This window comes from Periplaneta americana, chromosome 12 (genome assembly GCF_040183065.1).
Source record: "Periplaneta americana isolate PAMFEO1 chromosome 12, P.americana_PAMFEO1_priV1, whole genome shotgun sequence".
Lineage (NCBI taxonomy): Eukaryota > Metazoa > Arthropoda > Insecta > Blattodea > Blattidae > Periplaneta > Periplaneta americana.
The window spans coordinates 5,076,351-5,101,304 of NC_091128.1; the positions used below are offsets into that span (position 1 = coordinate 5,076,351).

Sequence of the window (24,954 nt, forward strand, 5' to 3'; positions counted from 1 at the left end):
GCACCCTGTTCTAAGAAATGAGGCTCTGGGGACCGAGTCATGGCGGTATAACCATTTCATCTTATACTGAGGAAATGCAGTATACACCAGTTTGTCAGAAGCTGTAAAGTGATAGCCCTACCATAGGACTTGCCTCCTCCTTCCTTGCAACTAGTTGTAGGAAATCATTATGTTTACAAGTCTACAAATATAATTTTGTAGATCGTTGTTATAGCACTATGGCCTGTTAGAATGATATTTTATTAAATTCTTTGTTTCTGATTTTATTATGTAAATCATATTCGTTTGTAACTTAACACTATTAATATGTAATTACTTATATCTAATATATTTTTTATGTTTGGCTATGAAGTAAGTTTTACCCTATTCAGTGTAAGAGAAAACCTTATGGTCTTAACTGTACCAGGTTAAATAAAACCTTTCCTCGTCGTCATTATATTTGCAGCTTTCACATGGTCTTTTTTTTTTCCACTGCAGTATGCCATTTCCTTGGTATGTATGCCTAACTGAAAACTTGCATATTGTAGTGAAAAAAAGATTAAATGTAACAAGCAAATACAATAATAGTATTCTTATAGGAGATGTTATGTAACTATAATGTTCACCACTGTTACCAGAAGAATTTGCATAGGCCTGTTTGTATAATTATTAATTCCTCACGCCTTCTATTCTGTAGGTGAATTCATGACATTCAACAACACTTCATGAAATTGATATTAAAACTATGTGTTGTACAAGTAAACTATATTGTAAACCTCTTCTGTTTGTATTTCAACTAGACTAAATTAAGAGTTTACAGTAGTATTAAGTTTCTTTAACTTGTTCCATATTCTAGCTGTGAAGCAATGTATGAATACCATGGAATGTTAATAAATACAATAAGTTTACTGTGTAATGTATTGTCAGTATAATTTTCCAGGTACCATTCACAATATTTAAAATGCTATGAGAGTTGACATGTATACTGTTTACTTTGATTCATTATGACTTCTGATATTGTTTTGTATTTCCGAAAATGTATTGAAATAAAAAAAAAAAAAAATTAAATGTACTGGGAAATACAGATATTAAAAGTGTATCCGTATCAACATATTTTTCCCTTCCTCATGTGTAAAAGTGATATGTTGATTTTATGTCATTTTTCCAGCTCAGTTTATATTTAGACATTGAAAATGGGAGACCTCTCAAGAAACTTTCTCAGGTACGAAATATTAATACTAGAAGCTCCAATTAGATTAAATTAAAGGATAGGGACTCAATTTCCAGATATATTAAAAGTTATATCCATATAGCCTCTGCTTGACTATGCAACAACATGGGGGATGGGCGGAGCTTAAGCTGTCTTGTCGCCACTGTCTATATACAGCCACTGTAGTACGAGGTAACCCCTGGCGTAAGCAACTAGCAGTGCATATTCTTTAAGGTCGTTTTTCCTATTTTATATGAAAAGTTATTGACTTTAGCACAGCATACTTGACGTGCAATATCTCCTGGTTCTATAGGCGTTTGGACATCCATGATCAAGACAGTTCGTTGAAGCAGTACCCTTTCTTAATCTTGCATATAAAAACAGAATACCAATAACTAAGGCAAAGCTTGAGGACATTTCCAAGGCTATACAGTATGTTCCAGACGAATATAAGGCTTTCTATGAAGAGTTTAGGGAATGATCTGTGTCCGCAGGAACATAAATCAATGGAGAATGACCCAGGAGTTGATGTGGAACCAGGAGGGACAGTAAACTAGGAAGAAGAGCTAGAAGAAATCATATAAACATTATTATTAATAAATATGTAAGTTAGTTGAGTTTGAAACACAAATTATAATTGTTTTAAGTTTTTTTCTTTAATTTTTTGTTAAAAGGGTATAATTTAGTAGATTTTGGAATATGATTACTCTTAATACGGTAGATTTAATGAAAGATTATTTGTTGAAGTCCATGTCTCTTAAACAGTTCTATGTAGCCCACCTGAGATCTAATAAGTCTGTCTCTTGGTTTAGATGTGAATATGTTTTTTGTGTTTTCCCACAAATGTGGTTTCATGGAAATATGCCCTTTTAATATCGGCACGTTCACATAATTTGAACTGGTAATGGAAATTACGGGAAAATGACTAAACGGATTTTAATGAATAACTCCTCATTTTGAAGTTTGGAACCCAAAGATTTGCAGAAAAATAGTAGTTTTCAGTGAAATGTCAATTTTCCTATTTTCCAAAATCCATCTGTCGTCAGTTTTGAGAATGAAAATAAAACACACACACTACAATAAGCAATATTATACGAAGGCCATAACCTACAGGATTGCCAACATATTTAGAGCAAATCAGAGCAAATTCTGTGACATCATAATGACAATGTGTCGATCTTCATTTGTGTAATTTTATAATGTCTCTGTGATCCGTTATTAAAATTTTTCAAGACTTGCTACAAATAATTTACAGATCTGATTTTGTGGTGTGTAATTTTCTGAGTACAGCTGTGTTTTGGATATTAAAAACTACGATGACATTATCACCAATGAAAGTGAAATATTATTATAGTTAATGCCATGATGTGAGTATTTGTCACTAATATACATATTAATGATATAGCCTATTGATGATATGAAGCTCAAACTTTTGGAGTTATATAAGTAGACATAGAGAATATCTTAAATTAGATCTCCATTTCTATAATTTACTGAGTGACGGCTGTATAATAGTATATGTTGCTGAAAACTAAAAAACTTAGGTACATAAATTTGAATTTTAAATTCATCTTTGTAGATTATCCAATAAGTCATATTATGATGAAAGAGTAATATGGTTTCAATGTTTCCGTCTTGACTTATTTATAATGTCAACCCAAAAAAAATATTTTTGCTAACACATTTTAATTATTTTTGTGAACGTTTTCGTCCTGTGTGGGTATCTTCAGACAATATAGATATCTGTACATAGTGTATATCAAAATTACACAATACATGTGACCAATTATACAAACAATAACTTGAAGTTTTAAAAGGCTATTAAAACACTTTTAAAAATCTAACTAAAAGTACAGCAACAAGATTAATCAATAAGTTGTATAATAAATATGCATATTAATTAATATCATACTCTGATCGTCCTGACAGATAGAGATCGCAAACGGGCTATTATGTAGGATCGATAAGCTGTATTGTTACTATTATGTGTGTGAAGACTTATAGGTGGACACTTATTTGACAATAGGACCCATAAATGTATTTTAACAGAGAATAACATGAAAATATTTGCAAATTAATGAAGGTCATAGATAACAAGTATGATTCTGAATTGGTGTTTAGGCGTGAATAGAAAATGTTATGTTGTGAAATTTAATGTCTATGAAAGAAAATAGTTCGTGGAAATAATAATAGAAATAAATTATAGAAAACATCAATTATAATAATTATAATAAAATAATAGGGCATACATTTAACTTAATTACTGCTGTTGTTAGGAATATAAATAATGAGAAATAATTGTGTTATAATTCAATTTATCCAAATTTAATTGTGTATTGATTTTAACTTTCAGTTTATTTTGTTTATAATATATTAATATGTAATATGTATTCCTGTAGCTACACTAGTATTTTCTATGAAATTTGTCACTTAGGCTCTTCTTTTATGTTGTAATTTCTTGCTTAATCCCTATTAAAACAATATACCATGATTTTAATGTGTCTTTCCAAATACGCGTTTGTTTTCTGAGCAGTTAATGAGGATTATTTTAGTATCACAGAATTAGGAAAACACTATCACGGATCCCTATCACGGATTTAGGAGCCACTGTATAACAATGAAGAATCATATATTATGTAACAAACTTGTGAAACTGTTGACACTGAATGTTGTAAAAAGTGTAGCTATGACGTTATTTGAAAATTTTTAATACAATTTTGGCATAAATATAGACTTTATTAAATATGTCACGGAATTAGGCAACTTTACCCTACTTGTTGCATTACAGTGCTGAATGGCGATACCAATGCGCTGACGTAGATATTGACTGCTTCGAGTGTCCCCAGAAAGCTGCTCTAAACGTCTGCCTATGGTGGAGATAAGAGCTTTGGCTTCACTACACCATGATCCAAACGTTTCAACCGCAAAAGGAATAAAAATATAATTATCTGTAAGATGTTTATATTTATGATGTTTACTGACAGCAACACTTTCTGCTGCAGATTCTGGTGTCTTAGAGGTTGAAGACAGATGAGAAGGGGCCAGTGTATCCACAGTCGTCATCTACTGCCTTGATTGTTTCACGAGTGGAATCAACGTCGACCCTAATCGCCTGGTTGTTCCAGTGTGGCTGTTCCTCTTCGGGGTACCCGTTACCTGAAGGTCTCCAGTATCTCCAGCTGTTAGCAACCCCCGTAGAAGCTCACTGACCAGTTGCTGGTGACGAGGTCCGAGGATCGACGGCCAACTAGTCAAGAGATCCTTTATCTGGGTGAGTGTATTACTAGTCTCGAGAGACATTGTTAGAGGCATCCAACAAGGAAAACTCAGTGCGCAGAAACCAGCAGGCGTGACTGTCTTGCGCAGATGATGTATGCTCCCATTCCCAGCATGCTCTCACGCCTACTGAAGGGGAGTAAGAGGGGTATAGCGTGCGCGCCGCGAGGAGTTCAAGCTGAGGTTTGCTTGTGGGATACCTATAACCCTTGTTATAATTTCTTAAAATATTGGTGAAAGTTAGTACTCCGAGTGAAAGCCCTTTAGACCATGGCACAAGCAGATCAAGATCAACGAATTCAATTGTAGAAGACCAATTGAACACTCTTCTAAGACAACAAAGAATAAGTGCTGAATTATCAATTACAGCTGCTGCTAAATTGTTTGAAAAATGTTTTTTTCAGGCAAACCATCTACGCTAAATGAATTTATTGATAATGATAAGTCAGCTAGGTCATTAATAAACGCAAATCAGGAGAATATATTAATCAAATATATTTTATCAAAGATTACAGGTAATACTAGGAGAACTTTAAACATCCATCCAACATACGAAACAAAATGGGAGGATACAAAGGAAAAACTAGAGGCATATTTTGCTGTACAACGAACATTTTTATGTACAATACGACACAATTCTGTCAGGTAAATCAGAAACCCAACGAAAGTATTACTCTATGGGGGGCAATAGTCGAACAATTGATTCAATCTACTTTAGACAGTACTAATTGCTTCAATTGGACAAAAGGTAATAATTAAATTAGGAAAAAATGTTTTTGTAAATGGAATTTTCTTTGATTCTGTGAGAGAAGCAGTGAAAGCAGTTGCGGATGAGAAATCGTTAAAAGAAGTGATAGACAGAGGGATAATAGAAGATTGTGACAGAAGGTCTAGCGAAAGATGTACCTATGACATAGCTCTGGGAGGCAAGGTCTTGTTACGAAAGGAGAATAGGAAAAAGTTGGACCCTCTGTGGGAAGGTTATTCGGGTTAATAAAGTTAACCTCGAATTGTGCAGAATTGCGAGTACGGGAAAAAAGAGGTTCACTGTACACATCAATAAAGTAAAGGAATACAAAGAATAATTGTGTTTCTTTTTTTTTTTCAGAATCATACCAAGATGATTTTATGTAAGTGGTTAGCACTACTCACTGGTATGGCTACTGTTAAGGTTGAATGCTTTTCAGCAACTCAAAATGAAGAAATCAAAGGACAGGCAGGCATATATATTTTGATTTTGTAGCAAACGTGTGGTTCACTCCGCATCTCTGGGATGTCATTACTTACGTAGACATAGGACTGGTACAACACCTGTATGATACGCTCAAACAAGGGATTGCAACTATACAGAATGAATGTAAAAATTTGTTAGTATACACATGGTATCACAAAACGGTTTGTGAGCAAGGATTAGCTGACATCCTGGCTAAAAGAACTAGTGTACAAAGGCTAAGAGAAACTCTTGGAGAAATTATTGGACCAATGGTCAATAGTAATAACAACAACATGTTTTGTAGGCGAAATTTCTAAAATTCTATTCGGCACTGCAACTGAAGCTGAGATAGAAATGTATAAGGAAAGAATGGATAAAATTCAGCAAGAACAACTTAACTTCTTGCATATTAGTTCAGAACAGAAGTCAAGTTTGATAACAGTCAATGAAACAACTACGGAATTATTGTTAAATCAAAAAGCAATGAAAGAAAGTTTCAATACTTTCCTTTCACATTACCAAAATAATGGGAAGGTAAGACCCTTGAAGACAATGAGATTACAGCAATTAATCTAAAGATTAAACATGTTGAGTCAGGATACTAAGATTGTTATGAATATTACGATTTGTTGATCACAATGACAACAAATGCGCGACTTGGAATTATTCAACCTTAGGTTATAACTTACGAGAAAATTAAGAAAGTGTTACGTGAAACAATTCCTATCGATTTTCCATCACACCAAGTGGACCAGGTGATGACGGCAACTATTTATAAAACATCACCTACGGTGGTATACATTGTGAGAGTACCTTTACTGTCACGCGAAAAATTCAATTTATATGAAATTGTTCCTTTTCCGGTAATTATGAATAATAATAGAACCGCAAAATTTATACAACCCCAATACCTTTACATACCAACCAATACATTGAGAACAAAAACGGCATTTTTATCTCAACAGCATGTTAGAGAATGCAAAAAGATAATTGAGGCACTCAGAGGCAAAGTGATACAAGTGGCGTTTAATAAGTTTTGAGACAAATGACTATGAAGTTGAAAGAAAATTTAAAAATCTTTTACAGGAATATGTTGCTGTAAATTTTCAGTTGTAACCTATAAGTTGAATATGGCAAATGCCTGTTATTATTCTGTTGAGAAGCTTTTGTCATAGTCTGCTGTCAAAAAATCTGAAAGTTAGAATTTATAAAACAATTATATTACCGGTTGTTCTGTATGGCTGTGAAACTTGGACTGTCACTTTGAGAGAGGAACAGAGATTGAGGGTTTTTGAGAATAAGGTTTTTAGGAAAATATTTGGGGCTAAAAGGGATGAAGTTACAGGAGAATGGAGAAAGTTACACAACGCAGAGCTGCACGCATTGTATTCTTCACCTGACATAATTAGGAACATTAAATCCAGACGTTTGAGATGGGTAGGGCATGTAGCACGTATGGGCGAATCCAGAAATGCATATAGAGTGTTAGTTGGGAGGCCAGAGGGGAAAAGACCTTTGGGAAGGCGGAGACGTAGATGGGAAGATAATATTAAAATGGATTTGAGGGAGGTGGGATATGATGGTAGGGAATGGATTAATCTTGCTCAGGATAGGGACCAACGCTTTCAACGTAGATCCGTTTGTTTGTTTATTCTCAATAATTGGTTTATACTGCGAAATTATTTCAACAGAAGGCTTCTCTGAAACGAAAATAAATTAGTCCCACGATTTCTTATTGTTCCAGTGTTTTCCATTTCACAACAGAAATACCAATACACCGCTCCACGCCACTGTGATACAGACGACAGAAAGAAGCAGAAATAAAACCTGAGAGAATAGAAAGACTTCTATCCTCTCTGTCTACTATAACGTAAAATAATTAGAGAAGAAACATTTGTAATAGAACAAAAATGAACACAACAGTAGTTATTGAATTGAAGCGTGAATATGTGGTGTGTAATGCAACCAATACAGTAATAAAATATGATTCGCTTCCAATCGGTGTTCAGAGATGCAGCTATTGAAAGCCACGTATTGTCCTTCATTTTCTCATCTTTATACGAGGCGTGCCGCTTATCATAAATGTGAGGATTTCAATATTAGAATCTCATCAAATAAAACTTGCTCCATGATACACAGCACAGAACAAAATAATGCATAGGTTATGTCACGGTCTTCTTGCTATAAAATATACGACGACAAAATAGCTTTTAGATGGCAATAGAATGAATCTAGGGGGCTGTGATCGGAAACGTGAATGCCAAAGTTGAAACTTGGCCAACTCTCCGTTCCCGATCTCGGGCTCCTGCAAGCATTTCGTTAATTGTGAATGCTCACATTTAAATGTAGGCCTATACATTTTAACAATTTTACTGTTTTCGTTTTCGTTCCGATTCTCGTTTCCAGTTTATTGTGAACCAGCCTTTACTCTCGATTAAGGTAGTTATACGGGTGTAAAGTGAGTGGTGAAACCACTGCCATCGTGATCTAGACCAGGCCGTAATGCAGGATGTGTGACGTCACTCGATGGGTCGGGCTTTTCTATTTGAGTTTACGGAGCTGAGTTAAATATATTACTGTAATGCTCAATTTTATTTAGTGTAATGTGTGTATAAGATATGTTCACTTCTTACTGCATAATATGTTGCAGAAATAATTACAAAACTGTGTTATTTTAATGTGAATGGAGTTTTACATGTTAACATAACCTGTTTGCATCAACATTTTAAGTTTGAAATGGAAGCTATTTTGAGATTTAATAAAGGAGAATTATTTATATTGTGATTTTAATTTAGCACATCTATCTTCCTTACTTGTAGGTAGAAAATTTACCACAGTCCCTCCTATGAAATTAGTATAGATAGGTACGTACGGGTGTGGGTTACTTCATCTGGCAGGTTAGATAAATAGAATTAAATACGACCCAGTATAGTAGGGAACAAATAAATAAAACAATTAATTGTTATTCAAAGTAATGTGTGCATAAGTTCCATTTATTTGTTGTATAATGTGGCAGGATTATAAAACTGTGTTATTTTTATGTGAAGAGAATTCAGCATGTTAACATAACCTATTTGCGTCAACATTTTAAGTTGAGAACGAAAGCTATTTTGAGATTTAATAAAGAAGAATATATTTAGGATAAACTTCAGAATACGGTTATCTTCCTTACTTAAAGGTAGAAAATTCACCACACTTCCTCCTATGAAATGTACATACGGTTATATTACTTACTAGCGCTGAGGTATAGTTCCAGTAATTTCTGAACTGAAAACAGTTGAATTTATTTTTTGTGGAGATGCATTTAATCCTCTAAGCAAGGCGTAATAAAAGCCTGAACTAACCGAACTAATTAGTATATGCAAGGTGTATGAATACGAAGGGAACTACCTCAGCGCTAGTTTAGGCCTGGTAACATATTAAACTAATCAGACTGGAGTACCGTATGAAATGAATAAATACAATTGAAGTGTAGACAAATTGCATTTACAAGTTATATGTAGCGTTATGTTTAATTATGATGCATAATTGCGAATATAGAAATAAGGCGGTGAATGTAGAGTATCTAACGCCCACTGAACGAATATTTCACTTTTATAACTGCCAATGTTGCGCTATAATCGTATATGCAAGGTAGGCTATAACAAAAACCTAAACTAACCAAACCTAACCTGTGAAAGAAGCAACAAGTTATACTAAATATGTGTAAAATTGGCCTGTGTCTCTATAGTGGGCGGGACATAAGTAACATTGACCCAATACTAGATATGTTACAGTAGTGAAAACTATTAGGTATAATTTTTCACAATATACCGTAAGTTGGGGTAATTCCGATATAGTATTATAATACCGATCATTTTGCTTTTTCATTAAAAGATTGTAGCTCTTGTATTATATCGTGAGGTATGTCGGACAATACGTTATCTACGAAGCTAATAATGTGGCTGATATGAACCAGCTGCGTGATTGTTTGCAGCTGTATTAATTAAGTTTCATTTTCCATTGTTGATGCCAAGTCGTTTTCTGCTTGCTATGATATCCTTGTGTAACTTCAGTTCTACTGCTTCACTGGAAGGGTTTGTGACGTAGATGAGAGTTAAAATGTGTTGTATAATTAGTTACTTATATTATTCGTAAGTTGGATAATTATTAGACCATACCTACTTGAAATTAAAACACTTAATATGGGAAATCGAAAAGTTCCAGGGTAACACCGATCATGGGTGGACCTATACAGAAAAAATCGGGACTATCATGGAGATGTGGTAGATACAATCCAGTTCACTTGGATAATGCTGTTCGGGCAGTAAGGAGTGGAAAATTGTCCATTCGGAGATTTGCCTTCAAGGAAGTGGATGTAAGAGATGTTGTTCAGGACCACTTCAGCTGGAAATGAAAAGAGGAGAAAAGATTTACGAATAATCGTCCTGGAAATGAGTGGTTTCTTGGATTCCTAACTAGGAATAAGGAGCTCTCAAGCAGAATGAGTGAAAACAGAAGCGATCCAAAGCATTCATAACGAGAAACACAATGAATCAATTCTTTCCTAATTTAGAAGAGGCCTTGAATGGAGTTCAGCCTTCAAATTTGATAAACTACGAACAAACTAATTTTTTCGATGACCTTGGGCAGAGTAAGATCATAGTTAAACGAGGTTCGAAACATCCAGTAAAAATTTTGGACAGGTCTAAAACAAGTATTAGTGTTATGGTGGCGGCAGCTGCAGGTAGCCCTGTACCTCACCGTGTACAGAAGCACACGTCCCTATGATACCTGGACAGAAGGTGGAATTAATGGTGCAGAATATGGTCGCAATAAAAGCGGCTGGTTTGACCTAGGAACTTCTGAGAAATGGTTTTGTAAGATGCTTCTCCCCTATGCAAAGAAATTACAAGGACCTAAAGTAACAATCGGCGTTAATTTATCTAGTTATCTGTCCATAAATATAATAAAGCTATGTGAAGAAAACAATTAAGATACGGTATGTGTTCTTGCCACCTAATACAATTCACTTAAATCAGCCACTTGATGTGGCATTCTCTCATCCACTGAAGGCAGCATGGAGCAGTGGAAGAAAACAAATATGGGAGTAATACCAAAATCGGATTTACATGAATTCTGTAATTTGTATTCTTAAAAAATGATGAAATATAGCATGGTACATTGTTCTTTGTAAGCCCTAAGTTTAAAATGATTTTTAAACATTTTTTAAACTTAAAATACTGATCGGTATAACACCTTCATACTCTAATAGTGATCATAAGGAAAATTTAATAGGTGATCGGTATTACCCCATTCTATCAGTTAACACTGATCATTGATTTTTCTTTAAATCTTTTTCAAAATATAAATTATTGATCGATAAAACCCCTTCAACAGTTTGACAGCGATCATGAGGGAAATTAAACAGGTGATCGGTATTACCCCATCATATAAGGTAACACCGATCACTGATTTTTTTTAAAATAAAATGATAATTAAAATTAGTCAAATTATGAATAATGTATCTACAGGTACTTAAAGATTGGGAGATAATTAATTGCTTTATTAAGCACATATTAAAGAAAATGCTAATGAACTACGTACGAAAATGTATTAAAAGTGATCGGTATTAGCCCATATTACGGTACTATATGTATCCCGCTTTTAGTTCAAATTGTGTATATTATCAAACGTCGTATTATTTATAATGTAGATTATTTACACATAAGAAGGGCGCAATAATTTAAATTTAATAAAACAAATACGGTAAACTAACAATAATGGATTAGACAAGAGTAACATCAGTAACGCTGCACTTAGGCCTAATCATAATTTACTTTACATCCCAGTCAATGTTTCACTTTCACGTGTATATTATTACACATATTTACTGTTTATAATACCAAAAATTCACTTAACCACAACAGGTGCAATGTTTAATCGAAATAAAGGCAGGTATTACACATACGAACTTTGCCTGCAACAACGTAATTTTTACACCAAAAATAATATTATACCTTACGTTGCAAGTGAATTGTGTCTCAAGTGTCTCACAATCACAGTTTAAAATTTTACTGACGCAATTACACTGCATTTCAGAGAAATATATGTTATTTTTCATGTACTGCAACTAATTGATATGGTTGAAAGACCGCCCTTCGCGATCGGCTGTTAAGCGAGTCACATGATCTGCCTTACGGCCTGTATTAGATCACGATGGCAGTGGGTGAAACGCTACGAGGTCTTACTCGAGATTAAATCGAACTTTAATCGAGACTAAAGTGTTGGTGAAACCGCATGAGGGGGGACCATGGAGGGGATATTGATTTGTTATAGCTTGTGTTAGCCTCTCTGTCACAATAATACATTGTGCCATATTGGTGTTCTGTGAATGTGCTGCGTTGTTGAGTGTTAGTTTAATCAAAAGTGCATGCGTGCATATATTACATATTAATTTTGTATAAAATAGTTCATACTGAGAGAACATTGAGATCATTCTTTTTATCCTCTCAGGTGAAACCGGCCCTGAGTCAAACAACGGAAACAACCGAGAATCGCAATTGTCAGAGTTCAGAAAACAGAACTGAGCCTACACTTGGTTATAGGTTATGGTTGAACTCTAGAATCTCTGATCCTAACAGAGAGTTAAACAGAATGTTAAAATGTGAAATGTAAAGTTGAAGAAAAGCAATATTTTTAACAGCAATTCAGACTTTTAGCTTACAGATAATTAACACTATGTTAGTGCATTTTAACAAAGATTGAAGAAACCGGGCCTAAGTCTCTAGTTAGAGAGCCTTATCACTTCCTTGGCATTGAACATCCCAGCGTGCTAACATGTGTTCCGTAATTTATGTTTTATGAAACTGACAGGAATTTTATGGTAATTATCAACGACATTCATGGAACAAGCAAGCTTGGCTAGCTGGTCTGCCCTTTCATTCCCTAATATACCCGAGTGCCCTCGAACCCAGTTTAAACAAATATGTTTGCTGGAGTTAGCAATATTACGTCTGACATTTACGCCAATCATATGCATATTATATTTGTCCCTAATACAGTTCAAAGTTGCCTTATTCTTAATAATAATAGAACGACAACAAGCACTACATCCCTTCCTGTAATCTGAACACGTCTCTCTCTAGTTACAGTGTTTCAACATCCACGGTCCACACTTTCTACAACTGCTACAGCAACAGTAACAAAAGAGCAACATTACTCCGATTACTGAACTAATATAGAACCAAGAAGAATAGTGACGCCAAAAACTTTCATATTGAATTTTGGATTGTTCTTTTGATATTTGTTTTTGAAGATCATCAATTCTTACTCCCATGTATTTAAAATCATGAGTCGTAGATAGAATATTTGGAAATGGCAATTGCATCTTAGTTTTTGTCGTTATTTCTTCTTGTTTCTGTGAAATACAACAGTCAATATGCATGGGAGCTATAGGGATGATATCAGTAGTAATTTGATTAATTTTAGTATGCTGTAGTGCAGTGGTTCCCAACCTTTTTTGACTGACGACACACTTTACTGAACGCCCACGATATCGCGACACACTTATTTGATTTTATTAGTAGTAATAATAATGATAACTAGTACATTTATTCTGGAGGAAAAGGTGGTGTAACTCTGTGCAGAATATTGTAGAGCAGACGGGGAGATGCTTACTGTTCACTACACGGGAATTTTGTCGTTTTTAACCTCCCTTTCGTCCAACTAAGACTTTCAAGGTCTAATCGGAATTCAAAGAAAAATTATATTAAGAACATAGTTATTCACAGATATTTCGGTTCCATGATTAAAACTGCAACAAAAATGTGCCGCAACGCCGTTCCAGCGTGTTCCGCCAGAAAAAAGCATTGATATCAACTTCTATGTAGTGTTGTAGATAGGTCGATGTTAACATGCAATCGAAAATTCTAAAAGAACAAGCAGCAACTTGAGTGGCATTAGAAAAAAAAAACAAAGATATGTGTCAAAAATCCCAATCTATCTATGCTGGATATCCGATAAAAGATTATTGTTCTTGAAAACTCGCCTATTTAAATTAATGTGAAATCTGCGGTTGGTGGGTTGCACAGAGTTTCTTTATACAGTACGTGGCCTTATGGCTGAAAAACTGAACTGAACATGCAGATGTTCACGTTTCATTGGTAAAGTCTGTCTCAAAATAAAATGTACCATATCAAAGACTTCGTTGCAAATAAAAAAATGCGTTGTAAAGAGACTTTGTGGATGGCATAAAATTTATTTTTAAAATCTAAAATTTTGCGACACACTGGTTGGAAACTCCTGCTGTAGTGGATATAACACACCTATTGAGGTCAACCCTTTACAATTAACGGCTAACACAAGTTTCCCTCTATTGAATAATTTTACTTTTTCCTTTACTTCATTCTCACATACTACAGTTATTTCATCCTTTTAATGATTTATATACAGCCATTCATTACTATGTGTTAACGGTATCTACATGGTATCTATTATATGTAAGTTACATATTGTTCAAATGCTTTACATATTTTGGATATTCAGTAGTAGTAGGATGTGTTAGGTAGATGAGACAATTCTCTTTCACTATATGATTTATTGGTACTTTCTCCGTACAAATCATATTAACAATTGAGACACTCAGAAGGAAAGCAATACAAGTGACATTTTCCTAAAAAAAAAAAAAAAGTGAGATAAGTGTATATTCTAAATCTTTTTTGGTTTTGATTTATTAATATTTAATTATTTTATTGGAATTTTTTATTAAATTATTATTTATTTGTAATTATGATAAAATTAGTAATTTTTATTAACCAAATTATATTCTGGTTAATAACAAATATTGTAATTCTATTAACATGAATTGGAGCACGTCCAGTAGAAGACCCTTATATTATTACCGGACAAATCTTAACAGTTTTATACTTCCTATATTCAGAGAAAAAGTAATATAAGTGCAGTTGCAGTCAGTGCTGTTCCATGTTGGCCTAACTCTTGCTTACAGAGTTCTGACTGAGAGGCAAACTAATACAAGTGCGTTGTTTACATAGTGTTGTTGCGTTTCTAATTGATTTGCTATAATGGAGAGAGGTAATATATTACAGCGCTGACTTCTCGAAACATCTTCGTGGAAGGCCTGCACACATTGAACTGGACCAACTATACAGTTGCTAAGTGGAGCAACTTACAAGAGCTGAAGAAATTCATCCCACCCATAACCACTCTTTCTTTGATGACCTGAAGCATGAGGAGGGGCTTATAATAAGGACTGCAGGACGTGAACGTGGAAGAGGAAGTTCAATCGCAGTAGGAGGCCTACAAGTGCACTTCATGACAGAAACACAGATGTTGCAGCAGACAGAGATGTGACGTATTCAGATGAGGCTAGTGACGTAATGGACAGCGACTAAGGCTGAATTTCATTGAAAATTAAAAATATCATTAAACCACTTCTTTCGGTTATATAGACACATTTTGTGTCGTAATATGATAATAAGAAAGCTCAAATGCTGTTAAGACAAGAATGTTTTAATGTTCTAAGCAATGTTCTTGTTCTTCTCTTAAATAATATACAAATACTGAAAACCCTTGCACTTGTATTACTTCTCCAGAAAAAATAATTCCGTGGAAAAATACTACAAGTGACTTTAGGGTCCAATTTTACCTGAACTGTTTTAGAATAGATAATTTCTATTTATAAGTTAAAAAATATAGGTACCAACTTATAGGCTTACTTACTTACTGGCTTTTAAGGAACCCAGAGGCTCATTGCCGCCCTCACATAAGCCCGCCATTGGTCCCTATCCTGAGCAAAATTAATCCATTCTCTATCATATCCCACCTCCCTTAAATCCATTTTAATATTATCTTTCCATCTACGTCTCGGCCTCCCTAAAGGTCTTTTTCCCTCCGGCCTCCCAACTAACACTCTATATGCATTTCTGGATTCGCCTATACGTGCTACATGCCCTGCCCATCTCAAACGTCTGGATTTAATGTTCCTAATTATGTCAGGTGAAGAATACAATGCGTGCAGTTCTGTGTTGTGTAACTTTCTCCATTCTCCTGTAACTTCATCCCTCTTAGCCCCAAATATTTTCCTAAGAATCCTATTCTCAAATGCCAGTAGTCTCTGTTCCTCTCTCAAAGTGAGAGTCCAAGTTTCACAACCATTCAGAACAACCGGTAATATAACTGTTTTATAAATTCTAACTTTCAGATTTTTCGAGAGCAGTCTGTATGATAAAAGTTTCTCAACCGAATAATAACAGACATTTGCCATATTTATTCTGTGTTTAATTTCCTCCCGAGTATCATTTATATTTGTTACTGTTGCTCCAAGATATTTCAATTTCTCCACCTCTTCAAAAGATAAATTTCCAGTTTTTATATTTCCATTTCGTACAATATTCTGGTCACGAGACATAATCATATACTTTGTCTTTTCGGGATTTACTTCCAAACCTATCTCTTTACTTGCTTCCAGTAAAATTCCCGTGTTTTCCCTAATCGTTTGTGATTTTCTCCTAACATATTCACGTCATCTGCATAGACAAGCAGCTGATGTAACCCGTTCAATTCCAAACCCTCTCTGTTATCCTGGACTTTCCTAATGGCATACTCTAGAGCAAAGTTAAAAAGTAAAGGTGATAATGCATCTCCTTGCTTTAGCCCGCAGTGAATTGGAAAAGTATCAGATAAAAACTGACCTATACGGACTCTGCTGTATGTTTCACTGAAACACATTTTAATTAATCGAACTAGTTTCTTGGGAATACCAAATTCAATAAAAATATAATATAATACTTCCCTCTTAACCGAGTCATATGCCTTTTTGAAATCTATGAATAACTGATGTACTGTACCCTTATATTCCCATTTTTTCTCCAATATCTGTCGAATACAAAAAATCTGATCAATAGTCGATCTATTACACCGAAAACCGCACTGATGATCCCCAATAATTTCATCTACGTACGGAGTTAATCTTCTCAAAAGAATATTGGACAAAATTTTGTACGTCAACAAAAGTGATATTCCTCGAAAGTTACTACAGTTAGTCTTGTCCCTCTTCTTAAAGATAGGTACGATAATGAACAATTTCCTTTTCCCTTATAGCAAGTACAAGCTTATAAATTTCATTAGATAATGCGCTTCCACCCTCTTGTATTAATTCTGCCGGAATTTGATCGATACCTGGAGACTTATAATTTTTCAGATTTTCTATCGCAATTTCGACTTCAGAAAGTGTGGGTTCGGGTATAAATGGCTCAGCAGTTTGTATTTCAATTTCGTCCCGATCATTTCTATTTGGCCTATGTATATTGTAGTTGTCCAAAATAGTTTTTCCATCTGTTCAGGATTGAATGAGCGTCTGCAAGCAAGTCACCATTCTCATCCTTGATCACGTTTACCCTTGCCTGATATCCATTCTTGAATTCCTTTATGCCCTTATATAAATCTCTAATGTTTTTATTTTTACTATTGGTTTCTACCTCATTCAATTTTACTTCAAGTATTCTCTCTTTTTATTCCTAAGTGTACGTTTTGCTTCCCGTCTCATATTCAAATAATTATCTCTATTCACCTCAACTGGGTCCTGTAAGAATTTCAATTTTGCCTGTTTCCTTCTTTCTACTACCATGCAACAATCTTCATCAAACCACGGTTTCTTTTTCTTAGTTTCATAATAACCTATGATTTGTTCAGCTGCAATTTTGATATTATCTCGGATATTTTCCCACATGCTATTCACATTTAACTCTTCCTCAACATCGTCGGAACTTGCTAATACGGCAAACCTATTTGAAATTTCGACCTGATAATGTTGCTTAGTTTCCTCGTCCTTTAATTTCGGAATATTGATTAAATTATGCCCTATTATAATTTGTAGTAGATCTACAGTTCAAACCCTATACAACTCGGTCCGAAACATCGCGAATATGGGTGTAAAATACTGGAAAGTTCACGGTAAAAGTGGTGAATGACTCGCCAGTGCTATCTAGCGGCAGGGATTGTAGGCAGCGAGGATGACGTGACGAATAGCGCGTTGAACTGTGATATGAGCTTTGTTCTTCAACAAACTCATGATGTCCTAAGGATTATTCTCATTATAGTTGTAGCCTACACAATATCAGTTAAATATGGAAATGTTTGTTCTATGTTTTTTAAAAACTATGCCTAGCAAATTATGCTAGACCTTTCTTCAGATTTCCAAAAGATAGAGATTGGGAGTAGTCATGTAAACACCAGTAGAATATTACTTTTCTATTACAAGATGATGATGATGATGATGATTATTATTATTACTATTATTATTATATTTTATTATTACTACTGCTTCTACTACCAGTAGGCTACTACAGTTATTTGCTTTTGTTTTTTAGGTGTGCCATTTTCATACAGGTAAATAAACGCAGACACATTAGTTAATGAGGTTTAATAGGGCGTGTCAGCTACTATCGCTATTTGCGTCATTATCTAAACTTCTTTAAAAAACAAAACACAAACAATATCATAAGCAAAATGCGAGTACTAACTAAAAACATTGTCAACAGTTCTAGACGAAACGTTTAAAATTTGAGGGATGGAGCATAGCCTATTATGTACAAAAATCACAAAATATATTCAGATCACTTTTGATTATCGGATTTCAATAACCATAATTCGAAACATTAGGGATAAGCAAAAACAGAGTGTAATAAATTGGAAAAGTATACCGAAGTTTCAAATCAGTTATAGGACTGTTAATTTTTAATACTCTGTTTTTAATAACAGACTGAAGATAATAGTTATTCCTTCACTGAATTTAACAGCTCCTTCTTCCGAAAATATGAGTCAAAATCAAAGCACAATAAAAGAATCGCGAAGGTCCCAAATAAACATATTAGATCTTGCATCGAGGAAGCTGCGGGTTTTCTGATATTAGACAGAAATGACAGACGATACTCCTCCATCGTGTAATTAGATAGTGCATTAGCAATGACATATTCTCTATGTTAACTGAAACAGTTACTAAACTGTATAAATCTACTTTACATCGTTCATATAAAACACAATTTCTTTATAGTTTCTCCGTATAAAAAAATTGAAGGTCTTTACTTTTTTATCCAAATAGTGTGTCATGGGATACGTAACATACGAAATGTGAATTGTTGATTTTGTAAAGAAAGGGACTCATGTTTTTTTTCATAATAGGTGATTCAGGTAGTTATTCGGACAAATAATTTGCCTAGTCCTATATTTTAAAGGCATTAATATTTCACTAAATTAAGATCATTTTTTTACGATGCAAGAAATCCTAAAAGATAAAAACTGGCTCAAGCGGAAATGACAGCTCTAAACACAGCAAGTCCAAATGTCGATTTAATTAAAATTGTTCAAGATGATGAATTCATTAGTCACAAGTGTGCATAAAAAGAAGGAAATGGGGAAACGATATTCCAGTTGCAATAAAAGTTTTGCCGCAACATTCCATTAATGTTCACCTCAAGGCGAAAGATTTCTAAGAAGAAACTTATGTTTACCAACAGTTAGATCTCTCAAAAATTGACTATGAATTTGGTATAGGCCCGGTATAAGTCGCGCCATTTTACAATCAATTATTAAAAATAAAATACGATATTGTACCACTGAATGAAAAGATTGTAACTATTATTGTTGACGATAAAATGTATTTGAAGGAAAATATAACTTACAATGCTAAAGCAGACACTTTGAGGGATTCATTGAATTAGGTATAGATAGGCATAATCAACAAACTTCAACTGACATAAACATTTTAGAAGTGCCATTTGCAAACCAAGCACTGGTTTTCATTATTCGAGGAATGTGCAAAATTTTAAAGGAAACTACGTATGTTATTTTTTTATCAAAAGATGCAATGCCTGCAGAAATTTTAAAATCGCATCTGCTTGATGTAAAAGATAACTTACAAGATACAGGCTTCATCCCTAAAGCAGCGACTGTGCCGGTATCTTTACTGACAAATATTTCAGTGTGAAAATAAATTGTTACATCAAAAATAAAATGGATAACCATTAGCTAAGAAACGAAATACACAATCTATGAAAGTTTCTAAATTCATGCACAACTAAATCATACTTACATTTGAAAATACGAGAATTGTTTCATTTCATTTCTGTTCCAATAACTTTGTAACGTCTTATTAATTTAAAATGTTATGAACCTGGTGACTAAATAAAACTATTGATTTGCATTTTTTATTGACATCAAATGAACAACTCTCCGTTTTTTCCTCACGTAACCTAGCACTCCGCAAGAAGTGTATAAACAATCCAAGCCGCTAGATAGCAGCACAAGCCACTTTTCGCCGCCTGTTGCAATACTAAATAGGCAAGCTTTCCAGTATTATTGTAACACTGTAAGAAACATGCCCCCCGAAAATACCTTTATTAAATGATCATATTCCGATATATTATACTGTACCACGGTCAAGCTATGATAGGGGGGAGGAGGTAAATGATGTCCCCCATAACCCCGTTATATGGGGATTCTATGGCTTTGATTGCCCCCCCCCCCAAGGAAACGATTCTCTCTCCGCCTATGATTAGAAGATACAATTATAATTAAATATCCAGGGCAGCCAATACCAGATCTCAATATTGTGCAGAAAGCAAAGAATGATAAAAACTATATGTACACTGGAAAATTCATGAGAACAGTGACAGGATAATATGTTCTGCTTCCCTTACCCATTATTCAGTAGCGGTAATTCATGCTCTACGACAGGTGTCAAAGATAAAAGAGGATACATTTCAGAACACGGATGCCTTCCTTTCCCTCTTACTCCAAAATTCCAATCTTGTGCACACAAAATAAATTAGCTATTGGCACTGAAAAATGCCTTTTCGGAAATATGATGATGTTAATTCGACAAACACAGACAAATCTGCTCTTTTTAGTATTTCAAGATAATTGTTACTGAGGTATCCGTATACTAAAGTTTTCCCAATATTTTGTAGCATTCTATTATTTTCAGGTACGATCTGCCACTGACGTCTACTCTATAATCTGAAATAAAAATTAAAAAACTCACTTCGCTCTCTGATAGTTACGCAATCAGATAGCTGCTAACACACAGAACAAAAAACAGCATATCGTCTTAGAATACTACGAAATGATTTTATCTGAATTCACCCGTAACTTCTATTGTTTTACTTCCATTCCGTTCTGCATATTATCGTACAAACTTATAAAATCCAGCAGGTATTTAATTGAATGTATTAGAGGCAGAATTAACTTGATTTCTAAAACATGATGTGCAAATAGGCCCTATCAATTGAAGAAGAGTCTTTTTTTTTTTGTCAACTTGAAAGATGTTTCTACTCTACCATACTTATCAGAAGGTATTCATATATGCCAAGAAATTATATTGTTGCCTAATTATCTGGAAATAGTCGGCGGAAAACATACATTTCTAGTAGAGATGAACAATAATCGAGAAAGCGAGATTAACAGCGCCCGCAAAGCCGAAAACCCACATGACTATATTGTATTATGTCGCGTCCAACGAGTTAGAAGTAAGAATATAGATTGGCGATCGCGCCACCATCTTTGAAACATTTGAACCTATATCCGCCATGTATTAACTGGTCAACAAGTGGGCGTGGTTTCTATAGGATAATACGGAAAGTGACTGTATAGAACAAGGGTCGTCAGCACAGAGCACTCTGGGGCTAGCCTCTCTTACCCGTGGAAAACGCAGTGCACTATAGTGCTCTCATAGCTGCTAGGGGTATGCTCTCTATCTCTCCCTGTTGCACGACAGTGCGCACAGGACGGCACCGCGTACCCATTGCACATTTCAGCGAGTGCTGACGACCACTGGTATAGAATATCTTGCATTTTGTAAATCTTATTTTATATCGCATTAACCTATATAGTCCAATTTACTAACATTTCTTTATTTTAGCAGCTGTCAGGAAACCACGCAGCAAAAATTCATTCCATACATCTTACGTTAACATCGAAGCTTAAAGATGTGGATACAAGTGGGCATGGTTCCTATAGGATGAGGCTGAAAGGATTGTATATAACGTGTTGTTCTCGTGAATTTTATTTTATATTGCAACAACTCATATTTCCCATTCTTACCAGTGGGAAGGAAACCCACGTCTCACATTAACATTGAAGCTTTAAGCTGTGGAACTAGTATAGAAGTGGGCGGGTGTGTATGTGTCTAATGCCTATCCTTTCACTTACGTGATTCGGGTTCCACACACTGCGGACAGATGGTTGCACTGTGACCCATTTTCAATTTGCACACCACTTCGGCGGGACATACTGTACATGATGAGTATTTCTGAGGAGTTATGTGGTGTACTAGAGTGAGTGTATGTGTAAGTGTAATGTAGGGAATGGGTGAGGAAGGGAGAAGGGGAAATCCCTTGCCAGCACGTAGCGTATTCCTGTCGAATAGCACCAAGGGAGCCGCCAGGCTAAACTTTCCCGTCCGACGGACGAATCACTATCAACAGTGACACATGCTTTCTCTTCATATGCACTGTGGAGAGATTTGAGATTTAACCAAGGCATATTGGTGGACAATTTAGTGATTGGAAGTTGTGCACCACCATCTCTTCTAGACCCGAGGTAGAAATTTTACATGAAAATTTCTGATCTCACTGGGAATCGAACCCAGGTCGGATAGTCTGAAGGCAGACACGTGACCACAGAGCTAACATGGCGGATATTTATGACAATGATAAAATGGAAAAAAATGCATTTATATAACCAATAATAAAACTGTTCAGAAATGCTAGAAATGTGTTTAATGTAACTTAGGTTTGTAAAAATAGATCAGGATAAAATATGACACGTCAAAGAAACCCGAACCCTAGTAATAGGGAAGGGACGGATGTTGACGACCTAGAAATGACTGAGAAAAATGACCAAAAATATCTTACATTTACTTTAAAATTCCCTAAATTGTAATTAAAGTTAATAAATTAAAGGCAAAAGACTGCATATGGGCAAATACGAGTAATAAACACCAGAGGGGATGGTTCTTAAAAGAAAGGAATGTTACTCACTTGTTTCTGTTTTCTCGTATTACAAAGATTTTCAATTAATATAAATTTAATTCATGGATGATCATAGCTGTATTGCAACACAGAATAACATGATGTTTAAACTATAAAACTAACATATATTCAAAGCAACGAAAATAACAAAACGTATTATACCAATTTTTATTTCTTCTTTTGGGACGTGGCGGTCACTGCATGCATGAAGTTTAAAGATATGAAAAAATAAATCCTACTTTAGGGCTATCTTAAACTGTAGAATGTTACAGTTGAGAGTTTGATAAAACATAACGTCATTGATGGTTTCAATAATGCTTTCTTTTGAATACAACTGCACTGAATATATACAACATAACTTCATTTTTATCACATAATATGTAGTACATAAATATTTCTATTACTGAAATTTTTATGATATATAATTTTGAATCGATGAGATAAAGATATATACTTTTAAATTATTACTCATTATTATTTTGTTTCTTGCTGTCTCCCACGCAAATAAGTTTTAAGTAGCAGAGTTCTTACGCGCTTGTGGGCCGAGGGTTGAAAAATAGTAATAGGTTGCATTCAACTCTATTTCCATGTAAAATCTACCCTTATGAAATTTTTAGTCAACTTATGCGATCACTATAATCAACAAAGAAAGGTTAGTGTCGTGAGTAATGAAAATATTATGCACTGGAAAGGAGCAATAATTATATTTGTATAAGATTGTCGGAAAATAAAACGAAACTTTACAAAATGGTATAAAAATCAATACGAAATGGAGAGAATTATTTGTAATTACCTCCCCATCCATGGACAAAAATGGAAGTAATATGATAAATCTTAAGGGAAGGCATAGGTGAAATTTTGGCAAAAATGTGACAAAAAAGCGATTCTCAAAGACCAAGGACACCAGAATAAAATTATGTTTGAGTGTCATTCCACAAAAATGCGATATTTTCACGAAAAATAAAAATCTCACGAATCTCTGCTTGTTAAATGTCATTTTTTTTCGTTATGATCCGAATTTTTTGAATCTGATAACACTCACTGTGTAACAACACGTATGTGGGAGAAAAAGCGCCAAGAAGCCTGTGGTTTAAGAGCGCGAAATTATCTACTAGAAATCACATATTTGAATGCATATTTAAGGCAAATAAAACATTACTTCTGTATGTTAAATGCAATTAATAATGAAGTGAGGACCTTTGTTAATAATTACAATGCATAGTTCCGTAATACAATGATTATTTCGTGCTTGATTGCAATTATTACAAGGAAAGGTTGAGAGTTCGTGTGTCACGCTCAAATGGACATTTGTTTATATTTCTTCAAAACCATTTCATTTTTTCATGTTTTATAAATGTAAAAGTGAGAAACATCACATAACAATCAACTTCTTATATGGACAACATTTTGATTTACTGTATATACGTATTCTACAAGAAAAACACGTGACACACGGAACACAATGACAAAAATGTTATGTTCGTGTGTCACTAAAGTTTATCCTAAAATCCAGTTACAAATTTTGTTGTTATTGGAAGTCTTTACGTCTAAACATAATTAGTAGTGGAATTTCAAATACTTATTGTTGATTTAGATAATTGTGTGTGCGTTTTTTTCAATGTACATAAACTGTAAGTTAAACACTCTTGAAAATATGTGTTCCATAACACTGTTATAAGGGGGAAAGGAACTGGCTATCCCATTATCTCCTGGCCTAGTTGCCTCATAAGTGATGCCTTCTTGGTATCACTTGTGAGGTTCACACCTGTCTTTGGACAGACTAAACAACAACTGTTGTAAAAATATAGTGTGTAGGCCTAAAATTAGCATAAGACAATTTATGCCTAAAGTTCGAATAAAATATTTATTATTTTTTTAATTCCTTGAATTAAAAACTTAAAAAATTGGTTTATGTTAATTTATTTCATATTAAAAACAAGCTTAAGCAGTACATTTATATCGTAAACAGGTAGCCACCATACTAGGCCTGTGTATAAATAAATTGGTGTAATTATTTGCACATTAGGTAAATGGTACTAAATTTCTGATATTAATTTAAAATCGTTTTATTTAATAACATTAATTAATTTACCGTAGGTATCATTTAGCAATTCTAAAAGTTAGGCCATTTTAAATCTATATTAGTTTTTCTATTGATATAAATATTAATACATTTTGAACATTTTTTGATAGTATTTTCAAGAATTAAAGTTGGGCTGATTACTTGGTTGGGTTTTTCCGAGGTTTTC

At 34.3% G+C, this 24,954-nt stretch overlaps 2 protein-coding genes across 6 annotated transcripts in view; one reads left to right on the forward strand and one right to left on the reverse strand.

The window, feature by feature from the left end:
- The window catches only part of LOC138710132 (nucleolar protein 12-like), a 717,371-nt gene that overhangs the window by 136,683 nt on the left and 555,734 nt on the right, over nt 1-24,954 (reverse strand). The gene's annotated exons all lie outside the window — the stretch shown is intronic.
- Nucleotides 1-24,954, forward strand: part of LOC138711282 (uncharacterized protein CG3556-like) — a 95,101-nt gene that overhangs the window by 60,888 nt on the left and 9,259 nt on the right. The window contains exons 6-7 of the mRNA XM_069842712.1: nt 1,684-1,793; nt 4,192-4,460. The gene's annotated coding sequence lies outside the window, so the exon portion shown is untranslated. The remainder of the gene's footprint in view (nt 1-1,683; nt 1,794-4,191; nt 4,461-24,954) is intronic.